This window comes from Coffea eugenioides, unplaced genomic scaffold (genome assembly GCF_003713205.1).
Source record: "Coffea eugenioides isolate CCC68of unplaced genomic scaffold, Ceug_1.0 ScVebR1_47;HRSCAF=261, whole genome shotgun sequence".
Lineage (NCBI taxonomy): Eukaryota > Viridiplantae > Streptophyta > Magnoliopsida > Gentianales > Rubiaceae > Coffea > Coffea eugenioides.
In genome coordinates this window covers 455,077-475,226 of record NW_020864320.1, presented here as the reverse complement: position 1 = coordinate 475,226, position 20,150 = coordinate 455,077, and positions in this window count along the sequence as shown.

Below are 20,150 nucleotides of genomic sequence, written 5' to 3'. Positions count from 1 at the left end.
TCCCAACCTCAACTCCACGAAACTCTCTCCTTCTCAGTTTTTCTTGTCGTCTAGCCCGTCACCTTCCTTTTCTTTTTTCCAGTTATTCCAGTCCCTCCATCACTCTCCTCTCTCGGCTTGTTTCTCTTTTTTTTCTTCTGTTTTCCCAGCCGCCAGCTCTCTACCCTGCTCCCCCTCTTTTTAGCCTTTTCCTTGACCTTTTCTTTACTCAGCCGCCACTCTTTTTCTCTCTCGTTTCTATCTCACTCAACCCGTAGCTCTCTTACAAACCCAGCTGCAAAGTTCCTCCTTTTTCTCTTAGTTTCTCCTATGCTTCCTTTTCTTTCCTGCCCCAGCTCATCCTTTCCAACCCTCCGAAACCTTCTTGCTTCCACTCTTCCCTTTTCCCCCCGTTTCACTCTTGCTCTTTGTCTTCCTCAGCCCCTTGAAACTCTCTGCCCCAGTTCTCCCTTTTTTCCCAGTTTTTCTTCTCCCTGAAAATCTCAACCTTCTTGCTTGCCCTTCTCGCTTTCGAGAAATTTCTAAGTTTGTGATGAAATTTAAAAAAATTCTACAAAAGGGGCGATTTCGGTGAGGTATTCCGTAGGGGGGTATTCGTATTTTAGGAATGCGAGCTCAGCAGAATTTTTTTTATTTTTTTTTCGGAGGCCATGGAGCTCGCATTCCGCGAATGCGAGCTCTCCCAAATTTAATTTTTTTTGCTTTTTTTTTTGGAGCTAGAGAATTGTCCACCCTAGTTTCTTTCTTGTAGAACTTCTCCCTTGTCTGATATTCTAAGCTCCACAACTAATTAGGACAAGTTAAAAAAAATCAAAAATCAAAACTCTTCAGCTAATCTATTCTTAGTGTAGAACTAATCTTTGCCAAAATTTTCTATTTGTTACTTTTCATTATTATTATTATTTTTTTTTTTTGCTTGCAGGTGCTTATTGTAGCAGGAACTAGTACCACATCAAGGGCGTTGAGTTGGGTTATGTGACGCCCCGAAAGAATGAGTGTGAGAACCCGGAAATTTTCTAATTTTCTAGGGTTTATTTTATTTAATCGCCCGCCTTTTCTACATTTTCTTTATTAGAAAAATTCCCCAGATAAAGTTTATGAGCAAATATAGTTTTAAGATGATTTTTCTAGTATCGGGTAGTTTTTGAGAAATAAGGAGTGTATACTGGAGGTGGGACCCGCTAGTGCGGTAAATGCGATATATTTTTGACAACTTGTTGGAGTTTTGTATTAAGTGATATTATTATACAAGGTGCTAAGAGATAATTAGAAGTTACCTATATGGATTAGTAGTGGAGAGACAAAAGGATAAGTGTTAAACTTACAAGGTGCCACGTGTTGCTTTTTCATTCGAGCTTGGACTTTGACCATTATTTCTTACCTTTACTAAAACCTCAATTTGACCCAAAAATCACCTTCATTTCACCTCTCTTGGCTGACTCTCTCTTGAGAGAAAAGAAAAGAAAGCTTCAACCTTTCATCTTCCATTCTTGCACAAATCTTGAAATCCAACCGATTAAACCTTGAATTAGTCCACAAAAGTGACTTGCTAAGGGAGTTTGAAGGTCTTGGTGGAGTTGTTTTGGAAGAAAAACCACTAAGCTACTACTTTTCTTGTGGTTTTAAGGTATTTTGCCTAGAACATCCTCCTTACTTCAATTAATTGCTTATTAGTGGTTTTTAGTGGTTTTAGATGTTGTTTTGTGGAAGATTAGCACTTGAATGCATGAATTCCAGGTTAGGGTTTTGAATGACCCTGTTCTGTCCGATTTTTTTTGAGCATGCTAGAGGCCGAATTGGCCTTGGGTTAAAACATGAAAGTTGTAGGTGTACGCGATAAAATTTCAAGTCTGCAAACAAAAACAAGAAATATACACGGCAAATGTGTAATATAAATTTAAGAAAATATGTGAGTACAATCTCTGGGGTTTTCTCGAACTTGTAGAGAGTTTCCCTCGATTCTCCTCCTCGAATGCTAATCCAAGGGCTTCGCAGCTTGTTCTTAGATCCATCACCGATTCCTTCAAATCTTGATATGGAAGATTTGAAGAACTTGAAAATATTTGGAGGCTCAACCCTTGATATACGGGGGACTTGGAGAGCTTGAAGATCCGGGCCTTTGTAGCTTGGAGCTCCAATGCTTTGAGTGTATGTGATGCCTCTTGGTGTCTCTGTGTGTCTTTAATTTGGTTAAAAGACCTCTATTTATAGTTGTAGCAAGGGATAGAGGTTGAAGACCTGTGTACCACTTTATTTGTCTTGCAAGACGTGCAGTCATATTAGGACTGTACTAGCCAAATATTATCTCTTCATTTTATATTTATTAATAAAGAGATAAGTAATTCCTCGATTGGCCAAACCCGTGGGGACACGTGATGTGGCGCCGTTTGATTGGCCAGGCCATTGCAGTATATAAGAAATATACTTGGATTAAACAACTCTAAATATTATCCCTTTAATAAGAAATAAATATTTAGATATTTATCCGATAAACATGTGATATGATGTGATTTGGTTGGTGGAGATACCCCTGCAATTTGAATTAATTTGGAACACCTCACCTTGACACATGGCAAAATATAATTGGCCATTTAATGACCAATTTTTCCAAGTGTACATGACATATGGCAATACCCGATTGGATAGAAATAAGCCACAAAAAATAATTTATAGACCAATGGTAATTTTAAGAATTAATTAACATTCCATTGTCTACAAATGCCCCCTCGAAACTTGTTCGCGAACGCTGAAGATTGAAGCAAGATTTGAACGGGCAAGTTTCGACATTTTTTTTTTGAGAGCATGGTCGGAATTAATTTTCAAATGAGTCCATAAATAGACTAAACTTGGAGATTTAGTGGCTTAGTGATCTTCAAGTAAAGTCCAATGACTTAGTGGCCCCAAACTTCACGTGAAATACCACCAATGTATCCTTTAATGATCTCAATTTCCAATTAATTTCCAATATGAAATATCACCAATTAGTCCCGAGGCCGGATTAATTCATACCTTGTGTCTACTGTTGGAATAAAGCCCACGGATGGGTTTACTCAAGGCTTTGTAATCAATCATAAGATGGTCAATGCAAGGCATTTTAAGTTCCACGGCTGCATGCATCATCTGGTGGGGCCAACGCTTCAAATTTCCAAGACCAAAGATGTTTCCCTGCAATGTCTATGCCCTGGCTATATCATAAGTCCAATGAAGTAGCTATCCTGCGCATGCAATGACTCCAATTTCCAATACGATTCTCCCGTGGCCCACGAGTCCTTCTTTATACCAAATGTGAGTGCTCACTCCCTAAGCCGAATTGGAATTCTTTCCCATAGCAGATTGCTTAGCCGGTGCAGTCCGCGAGGTCTTCTGACAAATTGGCTTCAAGTCAATAAAGTTGATTCCGAAGAGGACTCGACTTTCTCACAGATTCGTGTAAAAGAAAACTCCCTTCTCGGCTCAGATTCACACCAACCCTCTCCTATAAATAATCACGTCTAGGCCACGACTTTCGAACAAGTCCCTTTTTCTTTTCAGCTATATCATCACGCGGCCGTTGTTGCAAGGAACAACCATCATCCGCTGGTTATACTCCAATAAGCATTTTCTTTCCGTTCGTTAGGTACTTCAGGATTTTTTGTTTTACCCGCAACATTAAGTTGTGAGTTTCGATCAAGGCTCTCGCGTGTTTCATCGTCAGATGCCTTGAACATGATCTGCACTTGGAATTTTATTTCTCTATTCAACGTGTGCCTTTGACTTGTATCCTCAACATACTACAAGGCAACTTGGCCCTTTGATTCATCTACTAAAATGATGCCAAGCATGATATTTGAGCTATTCCTCAGGGCCGAAAATTTAATCTCAATTTTCGTACCTTTTTTTTGTTTTGTTTTTGTTTTTGTTTTGTTTTGTTTTTGTTTTTTTATTATTATTTTTTTGTTCTCTTTTTTGTTCTTGTTTGTTTTTTTTTTGTTTTTTTGTTTTTGTTTGTTCATGCATAGTTGGGACAAGTAACAAATATCGATATTTGAGCAAAAATGTTCCCCATCTTTTTGTTTTCTCTTGCCAAGAACTCTGACCTCAATCTCTCTCCCTTTCTTTTTCTGCCCCAGTCCATGTCAATATCTCAACTTTACTAACTTGCTTTTTTGTAGACACCTTATCTTGTGCCTAAAAAGGATCTTGGAGCAATTTCGGGGATTTGAGGAGAGGCAACCAATTAGGTAATTTAATTACCAAACTTCTTGCCCGAAACTCCTGCATCTTCTAATATTTTCTTTTACAAAATTCCAGCAATCATGCAAATTAAGGACTACGCCGTGCCAGTGCCACATATTTCACTGACGGATGAACGGGGAGGAACTCAATCAAAGAGCTTGTCACTACATGTTTACAAACCAGCAATCGGGCCGCTCGCTGAATCCTTCATACCTCTCGAAGGATGCTTTCATCTCGAAGACTGGACTAGCAAGTGGACTAAGGAAGTGGTGGCACCGTCGACTTTCTCCACTATGTCAAGGGAAGAAGAAGTGGTCGTGCTAAACTCGTCTCTTCACAATGGAGATCCAGAAATAGCCAAATTCACTCTTCCGTTCGTGGGATTCAATGTTGACAAAGCTACATGGAAAACCCCCTCGTCGTTCTTCGGTGAGGCGTGCTTCACCTCCTATTATTGGGAGTGGGTTGAGGACATGCTCGGAAGGTATAAAGACATACTCACACGCGCTGGCATATTTGAAGCCGTCTACGCGTCGAGATACTCCTACGACCGCTGTGAAAATATCTTGCGGGCCTTCTTCAAATATTGGTGTCCCTCGACGAACACGCTCCATACGCCCGTTGGGGAGTTATCCATCACACTTTGGGACCTTTATCGACTCGGTGGCCTTTCGATCGACGGCACATTTTTCGATGAAGTTGTTCCTTCGGCGCGGGAGCTCCTCACTCGTGACAAAGAAGGGAAACCACTTCTCCCTGAGAGTTGCAGGCATCTTTTTTCAGCTTACTACCACCTCTGGACGAATGACCAAGGGGTATGGATGAAGGACTGGATTCGCTTCTGGTTCAAAGGAGATGCTAGGTATAGGGCTCCTCCGAGTAGAGCGAATAAAAGGAAGACCACATCTAAACCAAAAATGACTTACAACCCTTCTGGAAGCGTGGAGCCTTACGACCTTGCCGATACGAATGACTTCAATGTCCCTTTTGACACCCTGGGTATCCCAGGGTCTCTAAGAAAGGAAACCTATATTGCGGCATTCATAGCGTGTTGGATTTGCAAGTTCCTTTTGCCAAGCAAAAAGGTCGACCGTATTCGCCCAAGTGTCTTCAAGGTTGCATGCTTAATGGCTACAGGGAAAAGATTTTGTCTTGCAATTCCCGTCCTTGCGAGCATATATCATGGGTTGAGGGAGATCGCCCACGCCCCTAACCTTGGAGAATGTGGGGTAACTTTTCCAATCCATTACGTCTATGCTTGGATTGGCCAATACTTTGACGTATATTATGAGAACAATCAAGTGAGTAGCCACCACGCGCGCATGACGAGATTTAGTGGCGAGAAAATGGCAATATTCCATGGTAAATCAGAAGCTGAGGAACTCTTCAAAGAAGTGAACCCTCTGATGCTTCCCAAACTGTGCTGGACCGAGAATGAAGAAAAAGTGCTGATCGATGATGGATCCTTATCATCAAGACTCACGAGTTACTTCATTAGTCAACGCTCCTGCCATTTAACTTTACGTAAGGACAATACTTTCATTATTGAAAAATATAATCCTTACAGGTTTAGCAGGCAATTTGGCTTCTGTCAGGACATCCCGAATAATTTGAAAGAGATCACTCACACTTATACTTTGGGTGAGGCCATTCAACTATGGGATTCCTCAGTTCGCACGCAAACGCGATCTCGGGTGACTATACCTATGCACAGGAAACATCCGTTGATCACAAAAGACTACGACGCCTGGTGGTCGACTCGATCAAATAGCGTCTTTTCAACTTGTTTTAAATTCACCGTTAAGATCCCTCAGTAGTCATCGAAGAAGGGTAAGATTACCCCCGCCAATGAGCCAGTGCATCATGATGGAGCTATAGAGATCGTAACGGGTCTTACCTCATCCACCTTACCAAAGAACAAAATTACTAGTAGTCCCTCACAAAACATTGTCACAAAGAACAAGTCTTCAAAGGACTCTCGACAGGCCATCAAAAAGGCGCAACCGGTGATTCCAGCAAAGAAGACGCCGCCCAAAGCTTCAAAATCCTTATCGGTGACTCACACAGAAGAAGATGTCGAGATTGAAACGATGGACAATCGTGATTCTATCGAGACTATAGAACAGTAAGGGACTCAAGCTCAGGGCATTGAACCTATCCAAAGAGGAACTCATTCGTTGGTGAGTGGTAGTAGTAGCCAAGACCGTCATTGGAACCGATCGAAGAAGAGGACATCTTCTGATTTGGATTAAGTTTCCTTTTCACCACCGTCGGTTGGAGTGTCGTCACTTAAGCTAATCATATTTTCCTCTTTTTTTTTTTCTTTTTTAAACCCTCATAACATTTTTTTTTCTAGCCCCCACTTCTTGAATTCCACCAAGAAGATGTTGGTACCAACTCACCACTTGAACTTGAGACTGATGCTATAATTTCAAACAAGAAAGGTGACGAAGTCGTTATCAGCACCCCAAAACAACTTGCCCCCAGTGGAGGTGCCTTGTCAAAGAAGGAGCTGACTAATTTGCATGAAATCCGAAAAAGACCTAAGGTAGCATTGGTTTCAGAATTTCATGGTCAAAAATTGATCCAGGCGCATCGAAGGAAGTACTTGCAGAGTTTGTGGATGGATTTTCGTGGACAGATTCTTGACACTCCAACTGAGCAGATCTCTTCTTTAAAAGAGTGTGCAGAGGAAATCATTGCGGAAATCACAAGAACGGATCCTACCAATGGTCTCCCTTTAAAAGATCACTTGATGGAATTGTTTGCCAAGGCGGAGGCATATGATGTTCTGGCATCCTCATCGTGGGAAAGGATGAGCAAAGAAACACATGCAGAACTCCTTTCCAACGCGACCGTCCAACTCGAGAAAGTTAAGGCAAAGGAAGAAGGACTAACTTGTCACTTGCAAAGTCTTGAAGAAAAGTTGCAGTCCATTGAAGACAGGAAGAAGGTTCTGCAACAGGAACTCATCAGTTTGGAGAAACAAGGCTTGGAAATCAGTTCGACTATCGATCAAAAGCATGAGACCTTCAAGGAGATCCAGGCTGAAATAACCCAAGCGCATGATGAGTTATCTTCCATTGAAAATACTAGCATCATGACTGATGACGCAATGAAGGAATTTGAAGACATGAAATCTGCACTTGAATCATATAAAGTAGCTGTAGTGGAATGCAAATTTGATATTTAGACTTTCCACCATGTTCTTCTTTTCCTTGAATTATTTTATCACTCATTTCTTCCATGTAATGAGTTTTTCTTTTGAATAATAAAATGCTTTTTATTTCTTATCTCTTGTTGTTTTTTTTTTTAAGAGAAAAGAACTTTTAAATTTAGCATTTTATCTCAAAGAAAAAGAGAGGTTTTTTTTTTTTGCAAGGAACAAGGATTTGATTTGGAGTGGTGTAACTGAACTTAGAAGTTGCCCTCTAAGCTGCCTACGTATCCCAACAAGGGAATCAAGTCACACGTAGTTCCTGCCGTTCACATTTTAACCTCATGCGGGCCAGGAGTATCTATTTGTTTACCACCTTAGATTTGGTGGAGTGTTTCAGCAGTTTTACCACATACTACACCATTGGTGGTTGCCATCCACAGTTTTAGCTCATGCGGGCCAGGAGCATCGCGCGGTTCCGATTATGCATAGTACCTTTTTAGGTACTTGCCATTGATGGGGCCAACCATTAATCCATCTTCAGCAACCAACTTGTATGAGCCATTTGTATATACTTCTCGAATGACATATGGACCATCCCACTTAGGAGTAAACTTTCTTTGTCCCCCATGAGTGAGAATGATTGGTCTCCGAACGGCGAGCACTAACTCTCCAATTTGAAAAGAGCGGGGTCGAACGTGCTTATTGAATGCCTTTGAAAGGCGAGCCTGATAACACTCAATCCGTTGCTGAGCTTCCAATCTCTTTTCGTCGAGTGCTTCTAATTCCTCAAGGCGAAGACGAACATTATCTTCTCCACTGAGCCCTTCTTGAATTGCAATTCTTAGCGAAGGTATTTGACACTCAAGTGGAAGAACAGCTTCAACACCGTAAACAAGCGCATATGGGGTTGCTTGTGTGGGAGTTCGAAAAATAGTTTTGTATGCCCAAAGCGCTTCTCCAATTCGAAGATGCCAATTCCTTTTCGATTTATCCACGATTTTCTTCAACAGATTACATAAGGTCTTGTTGAATGCCTCAGCGAGTCCGTTTGCTGCAGCGTTGTACATGGACAAATTGTATTGTTTGAAATGAAACTTTTCGCAAAGTTTGTTCATTGCTACATTGCAAAAAGGTTTACCATTATCGGTGATGATATAACGCGGGACCCCATATCGATAAATGATGTGCGAGCGAATGAAATCTACTACATTCTCCTTTTTGACCTCTCTTAGAGGAACCGCTTCGGCCCACTTTGAGAAATAATCTGTTGCCGCCAAAATGAAAATGTGCCCTCCAGAAGATTTTGGAAGCGGTCCAACTATATCCAAACCCCAAGCATCGAACGGCCAAGAAGCTACAGTTGGATGCAATGGTTCAGGAGGTTGACGGATGAAATTGCCATGGAATTGACAAGCTTGACATCTTCTAGCAAAATCAATACAGTCCTTCACCATTGTTGGCCAGTAGTATCCCATTCTTTTAATGCGAAAGTGTAATTTCGGGCCAGATTGGTGAGCACCACATATCCCAGAGTGAGCCTCCTCCATTGCTTGCATGGCCTCATCTTCTCCAAGACATCGTAGAAACACTCCAATTCGAATGACTTTCGGTAAAGCGTCCTGAGGATGCTCACCTCGGCCACCCGAATGTCCGAGGTGAACCCACCTCGTCCCCCATCAGAGCTCGTCCGTGTCTTGGGCATAACCCCTGAGCTCGGCCGGATCCCTAGTCTACCGTGTAGGTGACCTCGGCACCTCCACCTCAGCTGCACGCTGATGATGTCAAGCCACCTGACATCACCCGGGACCAGTGCTTTATCTGAAAAGCACTGGAGGCACTTAATGGCACCTGCACAATACTCTCCGTCATCATGCCCAGAAGGCTACAGTGTCAGGGTCAGGTTTCCTGACAAGGGACAGAGCCGTAATGCCAGAGAGTGGGTCCCACTAGTATGGGCCTTCCGCCCTGTCCTCTACTCTCCTTCTATAAATACCTCACACACACTACCAACAAGTAAGCATACTGTTCATTTGACAATACGACTGCTTTTCTCTCGTTCTCATACTAACTTGATCGTCGGAGTGATCCCAGGGGAGAAGCCCCGCCATTCACTTCGGACACGAGGATACACCTCACTTCATCTCAGAGGAGCCTGATTCTGGTCGGTTCAGCTACCCACCAAAAATCACCTCTTCAATTGGCGCCGTCTGTGGGAACGAGACTACTATTACTAAAATGAGATCCACGCGCTCTAGAAGCGGAAGAGTTCCCTCAACAGGGGCTGGGCAGACCTCGGGAGCCCAGCAAGACCGCATCTCTGAAGAACAAGGGTCCCAAAGGACCCAGCCCAACAACGAGGACGCCATCGCCAAGATGGCCGAGTTCGTATCAGACAACCCCAACATTTTTGAGGAGTTAGGAAGATACCTCAAAAGACAGGGGAAAGAAAAAGCCGAATCTTCCAAGAGGAGACCGACGAAATCTCCTGAAGTGCCCTCATGTGAGGACTCCGATGAGGGGCGTCTCTCTCGGAGTACCTCTAGGCGCGCCTCCTCCAAGGCGACCTCTAAAATTGCCTCCATCTCCAGGGCGTTTTCCCGGGGACTGCTAGGGAAAAAAGCTGAGGACCCGCCTCGGCACCCCGGAGGCTTAGCTTCTGACTACATGCGGGCCCCGCCCTTCACAGATGACATCAACGGGGAGATGGTGCCCCCAAACTTTAAGCTTCCAAACTTGCACACCTATGACGGCCGAGGTGACCCCGAGGATCACCTCCGCGCCTTCATCTCCGCATTCCGACTCTACTGCGTCCCCGACGCCGTGATCTGTCGGGCTTTCCCCATCTTCCTACACGGGACTGCCCGGAAGTGGTTCTGGAGTTTGGAACCAAGGAGCATTTCCTCCTTGGATGAGCTAATAGACCGGTTCATCCACCGCTTTGTGTCGTCTCGACCAATCACAAAGACTTCTGCTTACCTCTTGAACCTGCAACAGGGTCAGGGCGAGTCACTTCGCTCGTATGTTCAAAGGTTCAACGAGGAGAATGTACAGATACCTGATCAGAATGAGCAGGTAACTATCGCTGCCTTCACCAACGGGTTAGTGGCAGGGATCTTCAACACCGAAATCCATCGGCAGTACCCCCATACACTTCGGGAGCTCTGGGAAAGAGTGGACCAGGGAATCCGAAATGAAGATGTAAATCGCATGAAGCGAGAAGCCCAAGCATCTCGTACGGGGCAAGATCCCCGGAGGAGGAAAGACACCAGCCGAGGTGAACCAGGCCCAAGCGGCACTTCAAACCAACTCCGAGATCGCCGGAGTGTCTTCGACCGGATCGTGAAAGGCAGATCGTCCACCTCGGACGCCGAGCTGACACCCCTCAATTCCAGCCGATCCCATGTTTTGGCTGTGATGAGGCAGAATCACCTCGACCGAACTCCCCCTGAGATCCCAAGAAGAAGGGATAAGAGGAATTCCAACCTCTACTGTGCCTACCACCGAGATGTGGGGCACGAGACCGAAGACTGCAATGACTTGAAGCGATAAATTGAAAACCTGATCCGCCAGGGATACTTGAAGCAGTTTGTCCGCAAGGATGGAACCTTCAACCGAAGTGCCTCCCACCGGGAGAGCCGAGGTCCTCGCCGAGAAGACAGGCGGGACACTAAACTTCAGTGCCGAGGTCCCGAGGACCGAAAGGGGGATCAGAGGCCTCCACGCGACAGATCGCCAGGCTATGGCCCGAACATTGCCGGGGTGATCAACACCATCTTGGGTGGCCCCACCGGAGGAGACAGTCAGAACTCCCGAAAAAGGACTTACCGCCAAGTCGATATGGAGGTGGCCGAATCGAGCTCCAAGTTATCCGAGGTGATTACCTATGGTCCCCATGACCTTGTCCCTGCCGCTTCCAGCAATCACGAGGCCCTCGTGATTGAAGTCCTTACCAATAATTACATAGTCAAAAAGGTCTATGTTGACCTCGGAAGCTCGGTAGATGTCCTGTACTACCGAACTTTCGAGAGTTTGAAGCTGACCCGGGAGCAACTCACTCTGGTCAGAACTCCCCTTGTCGGTTTCGGGGGACACGTCGTCCACCCGGAGGGAATGGTGACCCTGATGGTAACTATCGGGCGTCATCCACGCTGCCGAACTGTGCCTGTCAGTTTTGCGGTGGTCAAAGCAGACTCCCCCTACAACATGCTGATAGGCTGGCCCACGCTCAATGCCTTGAGAGCCTTATACTCCACCTACCACCTGAGTTTTAAATTCCCAACACCTGCGGGGGTGGCCGAGGTAAGCAGCGACGTGGGCGCCGCCCGAGAATGCTACCTCGCCACCATTCAAGCAGCAGTCACACCCCGGCCCTCACCGAGGTCAGAAGAAAAGAGGCCAGCGGTCCTCTCCATAGACTGCATCGACCCTCAGAAGGCAGGAGAGCCCAATAGGCTTGAGCCCGGGGATGAGGTGGAACTAGTGGTCTTGGATGAAGCGAAACCTGACCAAGTGGTCCAAGTAGGGGCCGGACTCCCCTCACCCCTGAAAGAAGAAATGATCTCCCTGATCAAGGACCACCGAGACGTATTCGCGTGGTCCGCAGATGAAGTGGTCGGAGTGCCACCCGAGCTCATGACTCACCAACTCAACGTTAACCCACAGGCCCGACCTGTGCGGCAGAAACGGAGGCACTTCGACCCCGAACGTAGCAAGGCCATATCGGATGAGGTCGACAAGCTCTTGCCGGCCAAGATGATCCACGAGGTCCAATATCCCACCTGACTGTCCAACCCAGTCATGGTCAAAAAGGACACCGGTGGATGAAGAATGTGTGTAGATTTCACCGACCTCAACAAGGCCTGCCCCAAAGATTGCTATCCTCTGCCGAGGATAGACGCCCTCGTCGACTCGGCGATGGGGTATGTAGTCCTCTGCTTCCTAGATGCCTTCAAAAGGTATCATCAAATAGGAATGAGTGAGGAGGACCAAGAGAAAACGGCGTTCTACACCGACCGAGGTACTTATTGTTACACTACCATGCCCTTCGGGCTAAAGAACGCCGGGGCGACCTACCAAAGGCTGATCAACCGACTCTTCAAGAATCAGATCGGCCGCAATGTGGAGGCCTATGTGGATGATATCCTCGTCAAAAGTCTCGCCACTTCATCCTTTCTGTCAGACGTGAGGGAAGTCTTTGGTGTCCTGCGAGACTCGAGGATGAAGTTGAATCCCAAGAAGTGCGTCTTCGGCGTCACCTCGGGAAAATTCTTGGGATATCTGGTTTCCCACCGGGGAATCGAGGCCAACCCCGACAAGGTCAAGGCCATTCAGGACATGTCCCCACCTCGGAACGTCCGAGAAGTCCAACGGCTGAATGGACGCCTGGCCGCGCTGAATCGCTTTCTGTCCCAATCAGCTGAGAAAGCTCTGCCCTTCTTTAAGGTGCTCAAGAAGGCTGATCAGTTTGCCTGGACAGAAGAGTGCCAGGCTGCTTTCGACAAGCTGAAGCAATACCTCCATCACCTACCCACTCTCGCTTCACCTCGGCCTAAGGAGAAGCTCTACCTCTACCTCTCCGCAGCCGACGAGGCTGTCAGCGCTGTTCTTATCCGGGATGAGGGCACCCAAGTGCCAGTCTACTACGTCAGCCGAGCTCTCCGCGGGCCGGAGACTCGATACACTCAGGTGGAAAAACTGGTGCTGGGGCTAGTCCACGCAGCTCGGCGATTGAAGCCCTACTTCCTTGCTCATCCCATCTCCGTCAGGTCCGACCAGCCCATTCGGCAAATATTGGTGCGACCCGAGGCTTCCGGTTGCCTTACCAAGTGGGCTGTCGAGTTGGGAGAATATGACCTGTCATATGAGCCCCGCACTGCCATAAAAGCTCAAGCCCTAGCTGATTTCCTGGCCGAGCTGACCTTCACGGAAGGTCCAGAGTCCACATCCGCCAGTGCCGAGGTGTCCACCTCTTCCCCGTGGACGCTGTACGTAGACGGGTCCTCTAATGGGATGGCAGCGGAGCTGGACTGCTCCTGGAAGGACCTCAGGGAGAAGTGTGCTCTTACGCCCTCCGCTTTGGCTTCCCAGCCACCAATAATGAAGTCGAGTACGAGGCCTTAATTGCTGGACTCCAGCTGGCCCGCAGGCTCGGCGCCCAGCAAATCCACGTCCGCAGTGACTCCCAACTCGTTGTACGCCAAATTCTTGGTGAATACGATGCCAAGGATGAGACCATGCAACGGTACCTCTCCAAAGTTCACCAACTCACCGCGTACTTCGAGTCTTTCGAAATCCAAAGAATACCCCGGTCCCAGAATAAGCGAGCCGACGCCTTATCCCGGCTGGCTTCCACATCATTCTCTGACCTCAACAAAATAGTCTTGGTGGAAGTCCTGAGTGAACCAGGATACGTGGAAGAGGTGGCCTGCCCCGTGCACTCTGAAGAAACCTGGATGACCCCGTTCATCCTTTTCTTGGGTCAGGGAGCCCTCCCCGAAGACCGAGCCGAGGCGAGAAAAATACAGCGCAAGGCAGCTCGGTACGCTCTCCGCGATGGAGAGCTGTACAAACGCTCCTACCTCGGCCCATGGCTGAGGTGTGTCACTCCCGAGACAGGACGCGACGTCCTCCACGAGATCCACGAAGGCCTGTGTGGGGCTTACGTCGGCCACAGAATGCTAGCCAAAAAGGCTTTGCTTCTTGGATATTTCTGGCCCTCAGTTCGGCAAGACGCCCAGGACCTCGTTCTCGGCTGCCCTTCCTGCCAAGTCCACGCACCCGAGCATCACCAGCCCGCAAACTTCATGGTTCCCATCACTTCACTTTGGCCGTTTGAGCAATAGGGGACAGACATCATAGGTTCTTTCCCCAGATCCGTCGGGGGTTATACCTTCCTGGTAACCGCTGTGGATTACTTCACCAAGTGGGTTGAGGCCGAGCCTCTGAGGACCATCACCGGGCTGGCAATTCAAAAATTCTTTTGGAAATGCATCGTCTGCCGCTTCGGCATACCTCAGGTCATCATCTCGGATAATGGAAGGCAATTTGCCGAGAACCCCTTTAAAACTTGGTGCACAAACCTCGGCATCAAACAACATTTCACTTCGGTAGGCCACCCCCAGGCCAACGGTCAAGCAGAAAACTTCAACCGAACTCTCTTGCATGGCCTCAAGACCCGACTACACCGAGTTGGAACATCTTGGGTCGAAGAACTCCCCAGTGTCCTGTGGTCTTATCGGACCACTCCGAGGTCAGCCACGCAAGAGACCCCCTTCTCTTTGACCTACGGAGCCGAGGCTGTCATCCCTGCCGAGATCCTTACCCCCAGCCCTCGGCTGGCAGCCTATGCCGCCGAGGTGAACAACGAAGAGAGACAGCTGGATCTCGACCTCGTCGAGGAACGAAGGGACCTCACCTCAGCCCGGATAGCTTCCTACAAGAACACACTGGCACACTATTACAATGCCCGCGTCAGACACCGTAGATTCCAGCCTGGAGACTTGGTTCTTAGAAAAAACTCAGTCAGCCGAGCTGAACCACAAGGGAAATTATGCCCGAAATGGGAAGGCCCTTACCGAGTTGTGGAGTCTGACCTTAAGGGATATTGTAAACTGAGTTACCGAGATGGCTCATTAGTGCCGAGGTCTTGGCACGCCGAGAACCTCAAATTGTATTATGCTTGAATTTTTAATCAAGTCATGACTTCGGATATTATGTTATTTTTCAACATCGGTATTACGCTATTAAAAAATAAGGGGGACAAGCAAGGGACGAAGTCAAAGCAAGAAATTAAAGTGCTGAGATGAGAAGAAATAGACTTTCATTCAACAGAAAAGAGCGCTACAAAAAATACAAGGCCAAGGTCGGAAGGCTACTAAGCACTCTCCACCTCGGCCACCCCTTTAAGGCCTACGAGCCTAGACCCCCTTCTCGACTCCCTCCTGGGCAGCCTTCTCTCCGGCCTCTTCTCCGCCGGGGTGAAGTTCTCCTCCATGCTCTTCGCCGATGTCCCCTCCGGCTTCGTCTCCCCCAGTGTCTTCTCCTCCCATAGCTTCTTCTCCTTCCACCTCCTCGAACACTTCGTCGAGTTCGGACAGCCACTTGTTGAACTCGATCTGGACTTCGGCCAAGTTCCTTCCTGCCTGAATGCCTTTGGCCATCCGATCGCATAGCTCCTTGGAGTCCTCATTGTAGTTGGCATGGTTTTTCAAAGACTCCAAGGCTTCGGAGGAGAGGTGAGCTGCAGCCTCGTCTATGGCTGACGTGAAGCCAAACATGAAGCTCGGCGTGAGTAGTTGGCCGAGATCCCTGGTGAAAGCCTCAGACTTCCGAAAAGCGTCCACGGCCGAGGCTCCAACACCCTCGAGAGCTTGCTCATGGGATTTCTTCACCTCGTCCCTCCTCTTCTGCTCTTCTTCGAGGGCTGATCTGAGACAATTCATTGTGACCTCGGCCTCCTCGCCCTTAGCTTCGGCCTCCTGAAGTCGCCTCTGAAGCTCCGATTTCTCGGATTCGGACACCGCCAGTTTTTTCTCCAACTTGGAGATCTGATTCTGCAGCTTTCCGGCGTCCTGCTCCTCCACCAGAGCACAGTATCGGTGTGCCATCTCGGCCACAAAGGCTGAATTGGAAGCTGTGGTCACCATGAGGCTTTGAACCATCTCAGCCGGGCTCAGTTTCCTCATGAACTCCAAGTCCCTTGGCAAGGTGGAGTGCATCACTAGCTCTTGGGCAACCCGAGGCTGGCTGCACCTGTCGTTGACCGTAACCTTCCAGTTCGGACACCAGTGCTCGCCGGGGTGTGTCTTCTTCTCCCCGGGAAATACTGGGGGACTATGGAAACGATTCCATAGCGAGGTCCCCGAGACTGCATTTACCGGAGGCTTCAACTGCTTGCCTCGGCCACGAGGAGGCGGGAGTGCCGTGACGACTCCAAGGGGCACTTCCTCTGGCACAGACGATGTGGATCCAGTAGCCGCGGCGGCCGAGCTGCTTTGGCCTCCCGGAGTGGGGGTGCTTTTGGCCGCCGAAGTCTTGGCAGCCTGTCCTTGTGACTTCTTCTTCGGCGGAGGTGCCGATGTCTCGCCAGAGCTCTTCCTCTTCTGTCTCTTGCCCACTTCGGACGAGCCCGATACGACGATGTCGGACAGTTTAGTCACTGCACAAGAAACAAATATTATCATATGCCTTAGCCGAAGTGAAAGCAAAGCTATGAAAGAAAATTACAAGGAATCTTAAGTTTGGTGGAAGTGAAGGGAGTTTTGTCAGGACTGAGCAAAGCTCGGCTGATTCCCCCGTCAACCAGCACGGCTTCGAGGTAGTCCAGACTGTATATCCGAAGTCCTGACCCCATCAGCTTCTGGAAGGCCTCCTCCTCGGCATCCCCTGCGGAGGGGTCGGCCTTCGCTTTAATTGGCCTCCACCAAAAACCCCTGGGGAAGTCCACTCCGGATACATAGAAGAAGTCGCGCTTCCAATTCTTGATCGAGCTGGGAGCACCAATCACGAACTTCGGGATGACATTGTTCCGGTTGCAGATATAAAACCATCCCTTGTCCGTCCCATGCGCCTTGAGAGTGTAGCATCGGCGGAAGAGATCCACAGAGGGAGTCACCTCCTGATGTCGACACAACATCTCGAAACCTAATAGGATGCGGACAGCGTTCGGAGTGAGCTGAGTAATCCTCACACGGAAGTGACGAAGTACGTCTCTCAAGAATCTCGACGTCGGCATCCTCAGCCCGGCCTCCAACTGTTGGACGAAGATGGCCACCATGCCCATGGGGGGCTTCTCGGCTGAGTCATTCGGCCCGGGCAGTCTAATCGCATAATGCGGCCGAAAAGGGTACTTGCTTAACACCCTTTCGGCCCTGTCTCGTCCTATTCGACTTCTGAACTTCGGCATCTTGCCGAAGTCGATGTTGGCTGCATCCATTACTGGCTCCTCCACGTCCTCGTCGCGTGGTACCTCAACGCCGAACTCCTCGTTATAGACCACCTCAGAGCCACCCTCGCTCATCTCGGATGACTTCAACTCCGAGCCCGTCTCGTCGGCTCTCACCTCGGTTGATCCTTCCTCAGAACTCGGCGTCGACCCCTCAAAGCTAGGCGTCGTCACTTCTTCAGGATCCGGCCTCACCTCGGTCTTGTAGCTCGGTGTCACGGTTTCTTTGTGGGTTTTGGCTGTTTTGGCCATGAGTGAAAGACGAGATAAGAAAGAAAAGGGAGGTACTTACTATTGTCTACGGAATCTGACGAAGTGGATGACTTCGGCTGGGATCTCGGCTGGCAGGATTGATCTAGGCAAAACTCGCGAATTTTACAAGTCGAAGGCTGAGAGATAAAGTGAGGGGCCATGCGGTGAAAAGGACCTCCTATTTATAGGCATTCGGCGAGAATCCGAAGAGACGGCAAGAATGCGAAAAGACGGCCACGTTTGAATTCAAAACGTCGTGCCCCCCTCTCTCCTCATTAATGCCCCGTTCTTTCGACTGACACCCTCTGCACGAAACGTCCCACTACTTCACGACGCGACGGTTACCAGTGACCACGTCCCGTCAACTAACTCGCCCACGTGTCTCGTCCACGCATATTCCGGAGCAGTTTCGGGACCCCGACTCTTACGACTTCGGCACAAGGAAGCCTCAGCACCTCCCTAGCCCGGAGCTCCCGAGGCTTGGGGGGCTTATTGAGGATGCTCACCTCGGCCACCCGCATGTCCGAGGTGAACCCACCTCGTCCCTCATCAGAGCTCATCCGTGTCTTTGGCATAACCCCTGAGCTCGGCCGGATCACTAGTCTACCGTGTAGGTGACCTCGGCACCTCCACCTCAGCTGCACGCTGATGATGTCAAGCCACCTGACATCACCCGGGACCAGTGCTTTATCTGAAAAGCACTGGAGGCACTTAATGGCACCTGCACAATACTCTCCGTCATCATGCCCAGAAGGCTACAGTTCAGGGTCAGGTTTCCTGACAAGGGACAGAGCCGTAATGCCAGAGAGTGGGTCCCACTAGTATGGGCCTTCCGCCCTGTCCTCTACTCTCCTTCTATAAATACCTCACACACACTACCAACAAGTAAGCATACTGTTCATTTGACAATACTACTGCTTTTCTCTCGTTCTCATACTAACTTAATCGTCGGAGTGATCCCAGGGGAGAAGCCCCGCCATTCACTTCGGACACGAGGATACACCTCACTTCATCTCAGAGGAGCCTGATTCTGGTCGGTTCAACTACCCACCAAAAATCGCCTCTTCACGTCCCTTTGTAGTAAATGAAGCGTGGTGCTCGACGACGTATATCAATGCTTTTCTTGGAATCTTCTGGTAACTTTCCATGATTAAGGTAATCCATAATAAGATGACGCCAGTCCTCCTTTTCAATCTCATGGACAAAAATATGATAAGCATTTTCTTCTCCACCATTATCTTCTTCATCGAACATCGGAGGTATGACCCAATTTTGGCATATTGAAATTTGATTTCGATAAGAAGGTAGAGTGATCATGGACGCCACCCTTTCCAAAGAGTCAGCTTGTTGGTTGAAATTTCTAGGGATATATTCTATAGTGACATTGTCCAGATATCCCATGAGTTGTCTTGCATACTTATAATATGGAATCAATTCAGGTTTCTTGACATCATAAATACCAAGAAGTTGATTTATCACTAATTTTGAATCACCATAAACTCTAAGATGCAACTGCTTCATGTCTACACCCGTTTCAAGACCGAGAATTAACGCCTGATATTCGGCCACATTATTTGAACACCGACGTGTTAAAGTGAAAGAGTACGGCAATATATCTGCTTCAGGGATATAAAAGACAACTCCCGCACCAGCTCCATCACGGTGAGCAGCTCCATCGAAATACATCGACTACGGAGATTCGACCACAAACACTTCTTCATCGGGGAGTTCATCAGTCAACTCCCATTCGGCAGGCATGGGATGATCGGCTAGAAAGTCTGCCAATACTTGTCCTTTGACAGCCTTCGCAGGTACATAAATAATTTTAAATTGTTGAAACTGAAGGTACCATCTCGCAAGTCGATCGGACAGTACAGGTTTTGCCATGACATATTTAATGGGATTGGACTTGGATATGAGTCGGACAGTATGTGCTTGAAAATAATGTTTCAACTTCTGAATGGCAAATATAAGTGCCAAACACAACTTCTCGATGGGTGTGTAATTCAACTCATTAGATGTCATCATCCGACTCAAGTAATACAGCGCATTCTCCTTACCTTCATCATTTTCTTGAGCAAGTAAAGCCCCGACTGACCGTTCTTGGGCGAAAATATAGAGGATCAATGGTTATCCTGGAATTGGTGCAGCTAACACAGGGGGATTCATGAGGTACGTTTTAATACTTATAAAAGCATTTCTACAAGTTTTACCCCACTCGAAGGGTACCCCTTTTTTCATTAGTCGACTGAAAGGTTGGCATCGTCTAGCCAAATTAGAGATAAACCTCCGGATGTAAGCCAATTTTCCTTGAAGGCACTTCAGTTCATGGATATTTCGCGGTTCAGGCATGTTTACAATGACATCAATTTTAGATCGATCGACCTCTATTCCCCGTTGATAAACGATGAAACCGAGAAACTTGCCAGAAGTGACTCCGAATGTTCACTTCAAAGGATCCATCTTCAGTTGGTATCTTCGGAGGCGTTGAAAAACTCTTCGAAGATCTTGAATGTGATCTTCTCGTTTCTTTGATTTTACCACAAGATCGTCAACATAGCACTCCACATTTCTATGGAG